General features: G+C 33.3%; 1 protein-coding gene across 17 annotated transcripts in view; it reads left to right on the top strand.

Annotated features, from left to right (window-relative positions):
* The window catches only part of ADGRL3 (adhesion G protein-coupled receptor L3), an 811,968-nt gene that overhangs the window by 780,129 nt on the left and 17,912 nt on the right, over positions 1-13,927 (top strand). The window lies entirely within an intron of this gene.

The raw sequence follows: 13,927 nt of genomic DNA, 5'->3' as shown, positions 1-13,927 counted from the left end.
TTTTATGATCAACATTGTTTTTTTCCCTATCCCCAAACCAAGATTATTAGTTCAACTTAAACCTGTTTCTGTCAGCTTTTTATTACATTAAATACTACTTAAAACAAATAATTTAACAATCACAGCTTATGATTCAGAAAAATTCAGATGCTGGTGCTCTTAACTACTTTTACTCAAGTGATTTGCATCTTATTTACATAAAACAAATTAGGACAGATAGTGTCCAAGCTGAATTTGATATAGGGACCCATGTTATATAATCTTAATTGATTTTCATATGTTATTTGGGACAGTGATGTAATAATTATAACCTAGTGATAATATTAAATTTCCTATATCATTTTTGCCCAATATAGGAACAGTGAGTGCAAATATTCCTCCAAATACGAAGAAAATACTTCAAAACACCCACATTTTTATATTTTGTTTCAGTATCAGTCTTTTTATTTTCATATTACCATTGAAATATCCTTCTCTTTTTCAAGTTTAGTTTGAATGGTTAGTCTGTGAAAATTTTTTTAAATATGAATACTCTAACTTCGGACATACTTTCCAAGTCATTGAGAACGAATTACTTAAAAATGCCGCCAAAGTTCAGGAACTTATTGCTTTCATAGTGACAGATTTTGTTTATTGTCTAATTCCACAGATGGAAAGTTTACAGTATGTTCCTAGATAGAAAACTGCCCTTATGAATAGGATTTATTATTAGGAGTATATCGTATCTAATAAACACAGCAACCATAGAACAATTGTTGCTTAAAGAAAAGATGAGATCTTGTGATTTTAATGATGCACTATTTATTAGCCTACTGCGAAGATAGTTAAAATATGTAAAATTATTATTCCTTAAAACATAAACATGTAAAATTATTATGTTGTCTAGCATTATGATGCAAATTTATGTGAAATTTGTAAGGTATGTGATTTTACTAAAAATTGTTTTAAATGGACATATTTTGTGACCTTGATTTTGAGGTCAATCACATATAACATGCAGTGCCCTTTTTAGTTCCTTCTCAAGAATTTCATCAGCTTGGAATATGTGATATATGGATGACTGGTCCATTTGAAATATATTTAAAGAAAATAATAATATTTATATTGACTGATCACCTGTTTAAATCTGGTTTTCAAGTCTTTAGTTTTGAAAGCATTTCTTAAAGTTACTCTTGAAGGAGGGTATAAAATTTCTTGACATCCAATAAGTTACTCTAATGTTAACTTTGGGGAGGGGGTTAAATTAAATTTATGATTTGAAGTGTGTCCAGGCAGTGATCTTTTCCTTTAGGATAGGTATTCTTCCTTTCACTCAGTGACTTTAATGGTGGTAGACATCACAGTGATCTTCTTGATTTCCCATATTAATTCCCTGTTCCCCCAAGTCAGAAACTCCTCATTTTATTCTCATCTCATTATTTTTTATCTCAGATGCGTGGAGTACTTTAAAATTTTATTTCTTCATATTATATCTCTGAAGATAGTCTTTAACCTCCTTCTTTAATCTTGTCTTATTTCCCAGGGTCCTATCTTCCCTGCATTCAGGCGTGTGTATCATATTTAGGTAGGTGAAATCCAAGATTCACCTTTCCAGATAAACACTTCAGTCACCTCGGCAACATAATTATTCACCTCTGTTTAGTCAAAAGACTATTCCCTATTATTAAAATAAAAATTCTAGGCACTACATCTTGGCATCTTCATATATTCTAACTTCCCATTCATTCTCAGTTTCTCACAGCTAGCAATTTTTTGTTCATTTAAACCCCATTTTCCTTTCTCTCTAAGATCTATTAAATCTCTTATTTTTGTCTTTAGTTTTGGCCTTCAAAAACTATAAGAAGTTGTCTAAAAATTAGTCTTAAGTCTACTTTAGGTTTTCTTTCCTATTCATAACACTGCTTAGTTCATCAAAAGAATAATTATTTTACAATTTTGTATGTCTTAACATCTATTCTTCCAAACAAAAATTCATCATTCTCATCTTTGGGATCCATTAAGAAGAAAGCATCTACCATACAGTACAGAACTCCTTCTCAATGGTTTTTATTTTTTCAAACCATCTTTAATATTCTATCGTAGAACCAACTTGTTACAACCCATGTATCAGATTACCTATCTAGATTTCCCAGTGTGGTAAACTTGATTACTGTTGGGATTTTATTCCTTGGAATCAGGCAAAACCTTAGAAGATTTATGGATAATTATTGATTCGTGTAATCATTCTTACATATTCTCTTTGGGATTTTGTTATTTGGTCACCTCATCTCTTTAAAACGTTCCATTACACATTCCATTCCATTTGTCCTTTGAATATCTATATTCATGAAGGTGTTTCCAAATGTTCCCTATACATTGTAAGATAATTTTTCCCCTTCTGACTTATTTACTACAACGCTACTCACCCAAGTAAATTAACACTTCTTTGAGGCCAGTACCCAAGGACTATGATCACGTTAACTTCCCTGATGCCACTTTCATAACCAGAAGGAGATTTTCAAGAGCATTAATGTGATAGTCAATTATAGGAAGTTATAAGGAGGATTAACTCTTATCCAAACTCAAGTTTTTACAAACCCCACAGGGAGGTTTATTCATTGGCTCATTTAAATATTTACTATTTGCACATAACTAGAAGTCAGGCCCCAATTCCCCCAAGCTTCTCCCAGATTTTTAGAACCCTTACCCAAATTTCTAGTAGCTCTAACTTCCCAATAGTGGTAGGAACAATTTGCAGCTAACATAATCTTTCCCACTTTTATCCCCATCTCACAACCTCTGCTGGCCAAACCTCATCCTGAATAGTTTAGATTATCAATGCCTCTGAAACTTGAGTTTGATCCCAAAGTGAAGCATTTGCTGAGAAATTTCTCTGGTAGTTCTGTTAATGGTTAAACATTTCTGTTCCTTTTATAGATCTATATAGAAATTGGAATATTTTCTGAAATTGGATTTTATTAGGTTTTATCTCATCGTGACTAATGTAAATGCATTGCTCATTTTCTTTTTATTTAATTAACTGAATTGACACCAGAAATTTCAGTTTAAAATCAAGCTTTGCTAGGTAGCTGCTACCAATACGATGTATGAATTATGAAAATTGTTCCACCCAACCTCCTCCCCAACTGTAGCGTTATTACAAAAATGTGACCCATCTTAGCAGCAGAATTAGCAAAAAAGCATTTCTTCTTCTGAAACAATAGCTTGGCTAGCACAGTGGATTTTTATTTCCCCCTATCTCCCATTCTGCATTTCATCAACCTCCCATAGAAGTTAATGTGATGTAGATTTTTATACAAGGGGGTCTGACCAGTAAAGCTATATTTATTTAAGCCAAATCTAAGTGTTGTGTGCATGAAGACTGTCTCTTCTGTAGATGTGCAGTCATATTCATTAAAGTCGATGTGTTCTCCTTTCCAGGTTCACATTCGTATTAGTCTGCACATGCATTCTCCGTATATTTATGTAATCAGTACAATTATGATGGCTTACGGCAATCTTTTCATAATTTTAAGGGTAAATCTTGGCTCTCACTGGCACAATAATGTACCGAAAGATGGCCTCCCCCATTAGGAACATTGTTGATAAAAAGGGGAAAGGCATCACCAGATAAACTTTGCAAATTGGTGATTTACTCATAGTAGTTTTGAGAATGGAATTTTAACTCTGTGACTTTTGGTAAGTTTTCTATATGCTCAGTGTCTATGCAATGGGGATACAGAGAGCACTTCACAGGGACCTTGAGAGGACTGAGTGAGTTTATATACATTAGTTCCTTACTATAGTGCCTGCAAATGATACGTCCTCTTATCATTATTTTGTTCAAAAGTTCACTTACATCTTCTAACAAATGAAAACTGATCCTTGCCAGTGCTCTCAGATAATTAGATATTAAAATTCATCATTCACTACTGAAGGTTTTCTTTCCTTTTTATTTTCTATTAATAGTTGAGAGGAATAAAGTAGTTACCTGAATGCCAAGTAAAAGAAAAAATAATTTACCTAAAATGCTGCTACCCTTGAGGCTAACAAAAAGAGATAAACTAATAAAACTGAATTGTCTCTTCTAAATTAGAAATTAAATGCGCATTATATCTGCCTAGTTGTACATTCCACCTTTGATTTGTAACCGTATTTTAGCATTGAAGTAATAAAGGTAAAATATTTCTTCTCCTTACCTTAGATAATGATATAAGCAAACACTGCCTTCTCTTCCCTCCAAGCCCTATCCTGCCCTTCAGAAGCTCAGAGAACACTAGTGCAACTCAGACAGCCCTGCTAAATAACCAGTTACGTAGCAGAGCAAGGATGTGACTCATGCCCATTTTAAACTCCTGTCTTCTCAGAGCCCGTACTGTCTTTCCCAGAAGGTGGTCACCAAGACAGAAGAAACTTCACAATAAATCACCTGTCATCTCATTAATATTCAAGCTACTCGACATATTTTGCTTTTGTGTTTTTAAAGAAAAATGCAAATGAAAAATTGTAAGGGATGTTTTGCTGCAATTAATGACTTCTATATATTAAAGCTTAAAAGGGTGAAACCTTCATACTCATACGCTGCACTTTATTAATCTCATTAAATATAATATGGCTTTATATGCATAAAATATGTCATATTTCTGAAAAGTCTTACTGTTCTGAAGGGTTATAAAGTTGTTTATAAATATTAACCGAATCCTACTATAATCTGACAGCTATTTGTGAAATTTGCATGTACAATGAGATAAGGATATCTTCTGTGTTAGGAAAATCAGTTTAATAACACAAAAGCAAAATAGGTACAGATTTTAAAAGTGAAATGCTATGCCAAATAGATAATTAAACAATGCTATTAATATCTTGATTCCTAATTCAAGGAGACCAAATAATTTTTAGAAGAATTCTCTATTACAAAATGAAATATATTAAATATTGATTTCTAGGCAATCAGGGGCAAATGTTCTTGCTATAAATTGCTGGCAGGAATTGAAAAATAAAACTTCCAAAATGCTTGCCCAGTGAGTCCTTCTTATGCTTTGCTTTTAACTTTGTCTCTTTGATATGACTCCTTTAAATCATCCAACCTCTCACAGCCAACTACACAATAGTAAAAATGGTTTGTACTTTACTACTATTACTATTATTATAGCTTTTATAGATACCTTCACAAAGAGAATTCTCTATGTAGATTCCTTATTATTATAGTTTATTATCTTACTGCCTTATATATAGTTAGTGGTATCTCTTATCTCCTTATTATAAATCAAACAAGCTGCAGTGAGTTACCTTACTGATTTCTAAATATAGTGATATAAAACATTCCCACTTATTTTTGAAATATTACTATTATTTCATATAAGTTGCTGGGGATGTACTTTTTTAAAAAACATATCTATTTCTAAGAACTAAATATACATACTCAACTTGTCTTCAGAAATCCCTCTTATTCTTTTCTCTACTAGAACACAATGTGGCTCTTTAAAGTATTTGAACGCTTTGGGATTTCTCCTTTAGTGGGTATACTTACGATTTTGTCTATTGTACACTATTCATTATTCATCCATTATCTTATATCCATGAAGAAGCTGGGTTTTTGGGTTACTTGTCCAAGTGGAATGGCTAATAAAGGATGAAGTCTAGATTCTAAACAAGATCTTTCTGACTGCACAGCCCTACTCAGGAAAACAAAAATGTTCACTCTTTTCTTATGAGGACAGTTTTTCATGAACCTGGCTAAGATTAGAATAAGGATATTTTTCTCCCTTCCCATGGAAATATGATACACTTAATACCACAAGTATTAACATCTTTATTTCTTAATTTCCTTCACATACTATTCATTTCCTTCTACTTTATTTTGTGCTTTTTTCTTTAGTGTGGATTCATCCTATTCATTTAGGGAAAGAAAAGCTTTAAAACACTGTGAACATAGAGAAAGATGGATTGGTAATGTTTTACAGAATGATTTGATACGGAATATGCTGATTTGCTATACATTGTTGCCCGATTTTAGGACTTAGGTTGCAAGATTTTTATAATCATTCTTCTTTTCTTTGCTGGAAGGTCTCAAGGTATTTTATTGTTAGAATCTTTTACCTTTAATTTCTTATGTTTCAGTGAAAGAATGAACATTTTGGTCAGAGCAAAGATTGTGTTTAAAAATCAGGTAAATAGCTTCTGCCTATAATAACTCAGCATAGCACCAACCAAAGGTAAAACTTTGCCCAGATAGTTGTACTGTTGAATTTGATATTGTCCTCTGTCAGAACAATGTAAAAGTGCCTAGAACCAGTAGAAAATCTGTTCGCATTAACTTCAAATAGACACTGAGAATGCTATAAATTAAATTTACTATTTTTATGTGCTAATTCCAATTTTAAGAAAAAGTACCAAATGTCTTATAATTAAAATTTAAAAACAAGCCTGACTGTACCTCTCATCTGGAAAAATGTTCCTACTGTACTGTAAACCTAAAGCTTGTGATGATATAAATGAAGTACATAGCATCCAAAGTTAACTAACAAATTCTTGTTAACTAACAAATACTAAGTTAACTAACAAATACTTGTTCAAATTATTTTTTTCTAAGAAATAAATTGTATTAATTTGTATCTGCTACTTTGAAAATAAATAGAAATTAATTCAATTACATGAAAAATTAAATCATGGAAGAGGGATATATGGTTAGGCAAAAGAGTCCTCATTAGAAAAAAAAGATACTTGAATTGTCATTACCAATAATTGTGCAGTATCCAATTAAAGTAGCTTCTAGTTTATTGAATTACATTGCATACAGAAGCATGCACTTTATATAGCTCAACCTTATATACTGCATGCCATTTAAAAGTGTTTATGTGATAGGTTCTCCTATGATTTTCATAATAGACTTTCTTCATAATTTATCATTATAAGGAATGCGGGTGCTTCAAAAACTAAGACAAGTAACTCATCACGTTCATAGAACATAATTTACAACCCCAGAAAAACCACTGGAGAATTAAGAAAGATTGGAGAGGATACACAGATTGAAGGAAGATAGTTAATCTTGTTGTAGAAAAGTAGAAACAATGTAAGTTTCTTGAAAGAGACTCAGGCTAAGCAGAAAAAGCAGAACTGATCATGATTATATGATAAAACAGGCCTTCTCTGAATGTTATCAAGAATCTCTTATTCATAGATACTTTGTTTTACTTTATTTTTCTCAGATGTATCTTTTAAAATATCAGTTCCAAATTTAATATTCAAGTTTTAGCCAGGATAGGCCTTCTGCACGTAAGCTATATAATTTGCTCAATATAGGAAAGTATGCCAATGTAGGGCAGAGCGTTATACAAAAAGTCATGTTTCCTTCACGATGGTAAAGCATTTCATATTTTTAAGTAATTATGTTATGCTTTCCTTCCCTTCTTTTTTTCTGCGGTGTGTTTTATTAAGTGAAAATGCACACAGAATGTGTGATTTACAAACACATATAGCTGTGGGACAGACTACATACCATTAACATATCAAGAGATAATCCAACGTAGAGAAAATTAATTAAGTAGCTATAGTGTGAATGGCAAAGACAAATATTCTTTTGCGAAATGCCTTTGACTTACTGAAAAGAACTGTAATTTACTGCTGTTTTGCCTGTGGTTAAGCAAACTTGGCTCGTTATCTTTAGGCTTAGTATTTTTTGTTTGTAGTACTACGAAATGTATTCAAAAATGTCCAGATGAATTCAACAAGTCCCAAGTTAATAGCAAACAGAAATACATGCCTTTGGCCACAAAGGATGAGTTTTAGAGATGAATGTCTGAATGGTATATGTTCATCATGTCAACTGCCGATTAACCACTTACACCATTGTGCAGTAAAGATTCACCAAGAATTCTGAGTTTTAATTTTGCCGCTATTGGCTTGAGCAGTCAGAAAACCAAAGATGTCTAAGCGGTTTTGCTTTCAGTTAGTTATGTAAAATTATTAGATATAATTACACTATATAATGTAATATATGATATAAAATACACAAAATATATAATACAAAAAATAAAACTTTAGAGCTTTTATTTATATATATATGTATATATATATATAAACTTTAGACTTTAGGTTAAAGGAGGAGTTCTTAAAAACAAAACACAGATTATAAATTATAAGAAAAAGGTAAATTTCTTGCCTCAAAATGTAAACTGTACTCATAACAGTAAGATATTGGGGGAAGGTGTAAACAGTATAGCACAAAGAAAATGTTATGCCATGTTGTATAAAGAATGTCTACAAATCAATATATATCGGCAAAAGATAAGAACAGGCAATTCACAAAATAGGAAACCCTTATGGCTAATAGACATGAAAAATTACCACATCTTTTTGTTAACCAGGGAAATACAAAGTTTAACAGTAATATGAGATATCATTGTATACTCTGATCAGATTGGCAAAATGTGAAGCTTACAATACTAAGTCCTGGTAAGAATCTGAGAGATTTATACTGCTAATGGAAGTGTGAATTGGTGCAAATACATTTGACAGAATTTTGGCAATATATTCTGAATTGAAATGTAGAATGTATGGCCCAGTAATTTGACTTCTAAGTATTTATTGAAGAAAAACTCATGTGTCTGAACAAGAAGACAGATATTAAGCCAATTAGTGCAAAATAAAGGGGAATAGAGATAATTTATAGGGTTCCCATATCTAAAACTCTGAGCTTATCTATTGAAACAGAGACAACACCTCTGCATTCAAAACATTTAATTTCATTTTGAACTAACAATAACCCAATCTGTACTTTGAAGAAAACATGTCGTTGAAGTCCATATTAATAGATTCCCAGTGAATGAATTTGCTATTAAAAAAGCTGAAGAATCTCTGAACCATTTGAGAGAAATTTAATAGGGCAGGTTGATTAAAATTTAATAGCAAACTTGTTGGCTATTAAAAGTGCACAGTGTGATAAATCAAGATGTCAGCTCTTCAATTTATGACTTTAGAAAAAAATGTTGAAAGGGTTCTTGCCTTTCAATAAAGTATTCTTTGACACTTCATAACTTCATTAATTATTTGAATAAAAAAGTACAAATTATAAAATTATATTTTCTGTGATTTTTATATTATTTTTAAGGATAGCATGTAGATTCTTTTAGTTTTGTTCATTATTATAAACAACTTAGTCTTGATTCAAATGGCTGTTGCTGTTTTATAAAGTAGCCCTTTAAAATTGAACTTGATCATTTTTGCACTGTTTCTGGTAGATTGTGTGTGATGTTGATATTGTATTGTTACGCAGACAAAGAAAAAATGCTTACAATAGATAATACCTACTGAATCAGTTCTCCAGAGTTCTGGAAGTCTCTTTGTTGATTAACTTTCATTTTTGTTTGTTTATGTAATATTAGTGAATACATGAATATGGAAATTAAATAATTGAGCATTATAGAAAAGCGGAGGAGAGAGAAGTAATGCACTCCTATAAGGCTCCTGATAAAATTTCACTGAAACGTATTTTCGGGAGAGGATGCTAAACAACGTTTGAAAATCGCTGATTGAAATGTGTTTGAATAAAACTACCAGAGTCAGGTGTGACCTTGAATAAATTATCAATGTCTCTGGGCCTATAAATGTTTCTTTATGCAGTAAATGATGGTAATAGATTAAATAATATTAAAATCTTACTTCTAAATTCTAAGTTATAACCTTTCTCTATTACATTATACAGCAGCCCATCAGGTGATTCTTATATTCATAAGATGTATTTGGGGTACTTCTGATTCACTTTTTCCAGTTTTCTTATTTTTTTTTTCTCTATCCAGTTTTTTTAGCTCTTTGTAAAGGAAATCAAAGTCATGGGACACTTTCACAAGAAAGAAATGCAGTCATGTGTGCACGCATAACTAACCACACAAACATACAGTTTTACATTCAATTTTAAGAGTCTCACAGCTCAATATATACCATCTTTTGGTAAAAGATCCCTTGCTTAATACCAAAGTTAGTATTATAATTTCATGAAAAATGCCATCTTCAGTGAAACTATTCTTTACTTGTATGAAAAGTCTCCATTACGGGCCAAATCAAGTTCTGAAGACCGAAGCAGAGTGGTCTCATCCAGTAGTAACTCTGCTTTCTACAGAGCTCCGATTTATATGCATTAGTCAATATATGTCTTGGAAACGACTTCTTAAAAGCAAAATATGTCATCTCAAGGGAGAGAGAACCATGAGGGAACAGAATGGAGGACAAGGTATATTAAAGAAGAAAGACCTTTCCAGGTAAAACTGTTCCATTGGAATGAAATGAACATTTACCATCCTAGATATTCATAAATAACAAGAATTTAAAAATTAGTAATGTTGGTATGCAACTCTCAAGAATGGTGTATTCAGCTGGTTCATTAGAACACCAAGGTCTAGAACTAGACAACTTGGCTTCCCCCATAAGAACAAATAAGAATGAAAGCACATTAAAAAAATTTTAAAAAGTGTGAGGGGCAGAGCAGAGTGACAACTCAAGTTATTTTTTTTAATTTTTTTTTAAGATTTTATTTATTTATTTGACAGACAAGAGATCACAAGTAGGCAGAGAGGCAGGCAGAGAGAGAGGAGGAAGCAAGCTCCCTGCTGAGCAGAGAGCCTGATGCGGGGCTCGATCCCAGGACCCTGGGATCATGACCTGAGCTGAAGGCAGAGGCTTTAACCCACTGAACCACGCAGGCGCCCCACAACTCAAGTTATTTTAAGAGCTTTTCAGTGTACTTTTGTTAGCCCGCTGTCAAGAAGAGACGTTGTTTGAATTAGGTTTCTGAATGATATAATATGGATTCACGTGGGATTCAACCGTCATCTCTTTTTCAGATCCATTTTTTACTTCACAGTTTCAGAGCCTGCCGCTCTACGTTCAATTTCCAGGCCTCAATTACACGTATCACACTGAACCAACCTAGACAATCCTGTCGTTCAAGGCCTCCCCGTGTCAAAACACCTATTTTATTTTCATAAGGAAAGAAATACAACAGTTTCGTGGTAAAACTATGCATTTGAAAAGAGTGTACTCGTTATTATTCCATTCAAATTGCACTCATTCAAAAACTTTTCCATCTTCAGATAGAAACTAAGTAAAAAAGAAAAAAGACTCTTCTTAAAAGATCTGTGATTTTACATTTAGTGTTTTTTAGTGGCTTTAGGATCCGACTTTCAAATAATCGTCAGAAAAACTTTCCAGAGTTTTTCAGGCTGGAGTATGAAAGCCCTTTATGCTTTGTGTCCTGTTTTCACCAGAAAAGATCTTGTGTTAGGCTTTCTGTGGACAGCTTTATCGATGATTCGCGTATATTGAAATTCAATTTAATTCCTTTTCCATGGTTTTCTTAAAGAGCGAACCCTTGTTTGGGATGGAAAAGGAGCAGTTTTGAATGTAGCCAGGATTTAGTGAATCAGATAATTAAGGAGAAGTTATTCTTACATAGTCACTTAGAGATTTTTTACTTTGAGCTCTTTTCAGCAGGCTGTGCCAAGCTGTTTTCCCCGTCTTATCATATTATCTGCAGTTAGCAGGTAGCATTTTGAATTTCCAAATAATTATATGAGTGTCTATTTCTGCTTTAAAATTTCAATAGTATAGGACCTGGTACAGTGTTAGAAGGAAAGGAAGAAATCTCATAGGGATTGGACGATTGATGCTCCTAAGAAATTTGTTCAAATTATAAGACTGCTCATAATTGATAAAATGACTTGCTTTAGTTTGATACATGAAGGTTGCCATAGAGTTCACATTTTTTTTTTAAGATTTTATTTATTTATTTGACAGAGAGAGATCACAAGTAGGCAGAGAGGCAGGCAGAGAGAGAGGGGGAAGCAGGCTCCCTGCTGAGCAGAGAGCCCGATGTGAGGCTCCATCCCAGGACCCTGGGATCATGACCCGATCCCAAGGCAGAGGCTTTAACCCACTGAGCCACCCAGGCACCCCTAGTTCACATTTTTTTTTTTCATTAAATAACAAATATTCCTGAGCCCCAGGAACTATTCTAGACACTTGGTATAAGGATAGTAATAAAACCCCATATGTTACTTGCTTTCCTGGGGCTTACATTCCAGTGAAATTTGCACAGAAACGTTCTTTTCCCATACGCAGTGTTGTAACTATCTTTTCCTCAACCCCGCCACATCAGCCTTTTTGTGTCTTCAGCCTGACTAACCAGTAAGCTTAACTTTCAGCTGAGAAACAGTGACAGATGGTCTGTAAACACTGATCTTCTTGGACGCCTGCCGCCATTTCACAGCTATTAGAAAGGAAGTTAAATCAGGAGTTAGTCGGAGGGAAGAGGAAGAGACAGGATGAACAGAACCTTGGAAAACAGTATCAGAATTCAAAGTGACCTGAGTAAATTGAGGAAACAGCCAGCAGCAAACAGCATAGGCTTCAGCACAGACAAGTGAAACGCAGTGCAGCTATAGGGAAGGACAAAAGTAACTCCGCACACTAAAGACCCAAGAAGACAGGTTCTATACAAGTTTTCACTTCCGAGTTCTAGGCATTGGCAAAAGCCAGTGTTTCTGACACGGTAAGGGCCACCTTTCAAAGGTGGTACCATTGATGTGACTGTCAGTGGGGACGGTAGGAACTATGTGATAATGCCTTGTTGCACTTGATTGGAATGGCAACAGGAAAAATGACCTCTTGCAAGCTTTGAATGTCCATGGAAAAAGGATCGCCTTCTTACACTAGGGGAATCAAATGATAGATAACTGATTGGTTACTCAGACATATCCCTTATTCTTTCAAACTAGCAAGTCCATAAACCTGATGCATAACTGATTCACTTTCTATCAGGAAAAAGACCCTTAATACCAATGATAAAAAAGCGTATTTTGTTGGAAAGTTTTAGACTGTTTTTATAAGTGTTTGTGTGGTTGTAGATTTAAAGGCAGGTGGATCTCTAATTATAACTGCATGTCACACATTTGGCTGTAAGATCACTATCTGATCTGGATTGTGCCCCGATTTGAGGAAGCCACCAACCAAAGCCATGTGGCTGGGACTGAGCGTTGTTCCATTTAATCAAGATTGTGTCACAGCATGGCTGTGTACCAATCGCATTTCTTTGATAGTTGCTGGCCTTTCCAGATTAGCAGGAATTGATTAAAAAACTCAGTCTTCCTACGTTAGTAGTTTGATTAATAAAGGTGTCTTCATGTACAATCAAAAACTATAAAATACTTTAAAAAACTGGAAGAGAACTTTATGCTAGGAAAGCAAGAGCCAGATGGATTTTCTATCACAATTTTGATAGCTTCATTAGAATTCAATTACAGAACTCCATTTTTATGTCCTTATATTTTTTATTTTTTTATAAACAATGCTAAACACAGATTATTGATTCACCTGCTTTTTGCTTATGATTGGTTCTTTCCAACTCCCCTATTTCCTTATCCCAAAGCACTAAAGAGTGTATTCTTTTACACTGGTATAGAAAAGAATACATATACAGACAGGACAAAAGAATATTTTCTTTTGGAATCTATATGAAGCAAGGAGGGGAGTAGGAGGCAATCTTTGTAGCTTATTTGGTTTTTATTTAGTTCAAATTAAGTCATATGTAGTCATGAAAGAAAATGTATAGAAATACAGATATAAGCCCAGCCATAAAGGTCTAACCCTTACTTGATCTGTGAAGGAATGTAATGATTTTGAGCAATTTTATATTTCTAAGGTTTTTACCCTAGTTCATTTTAAGTTGTTTGCACGTTTCATTTTCTATTGAAACTCTTAGAATAATTTTAGAGAGTAATTATTTGTATTGGAAGACGAACTTTCCTTTTTTCTCTAACAATTTTAAATTTGTGTAACATCAACGATACACATGCTTAAGATTTACAGTATTCATTTCTTACCTGAAAGACACTGTAGCCAAGTCTTTGTAGGTTTTCTGCTAGTATTCTATGTATTTATCAGTGGAAAGTAATAG

The sequence above is a fragment of the Meles meles genome, chromosome 2, assembly GCF_922984935.1.
Source record: "Meles meles chromosome 2, mMelMel3.1 paternal haplotype, whole genome shotgun sequence".
NCBI lineage: Eukaryota > Metazoa > Chordata > Mammalia > Carnivora > Mustelidae > Meles > Meles meles.
This window is presented reverse-complemented; position numbering and strand designations above follow the sequence as displayed.